Source organism: Rhinopithecus bieti, unplaced genomic scaffold (assembly GCF_001698545.2).
Source record: "Rhinopithecus bieti isolate Rb0 unplaced genomic scaffold, ASM169854v2 scaffold_32269, whole genome shotgun sequence".
Taxonomy (NCBI): domain Eukaryota; kingdom Metazoa; phylum Chordata; class Mammalia; order Primates; family Cercopithecidae; genus Rhinopithecus; species Rhinopithecus bieti.
The window spans coordinates 66,298-66,553 of record NW_016813799.1 but is presented as its reverse complement, the minus strand read 5'-3'; positions in this window follow the sequence as shown (position 1 = coordinate 66,553).

The following is a 256-nucleotide window of genomic DNA, read 5'->3' as shown; positions in this document are numbered from 1 at the left end:
CCTCAGAAATAATACCACACATCTACAGCCATCTGATCTTTGACAAACCTGAGAGAAACAAGAAATGGGGAAAGGATTCCCTATTTAATAAATGGTGCTGGGAAAATTGGCTAGCCATAAGTAGAAAGCTGAAACTGGATCCTTTCCTTACTCCTTATACGAAAATCAATTCAAGATGGATTAGAGACTTAAATGTTAGATCTAAAACCATAAAAACCCTAGAAGAAAACCTGGTAATAACATTCAGGACATAGGC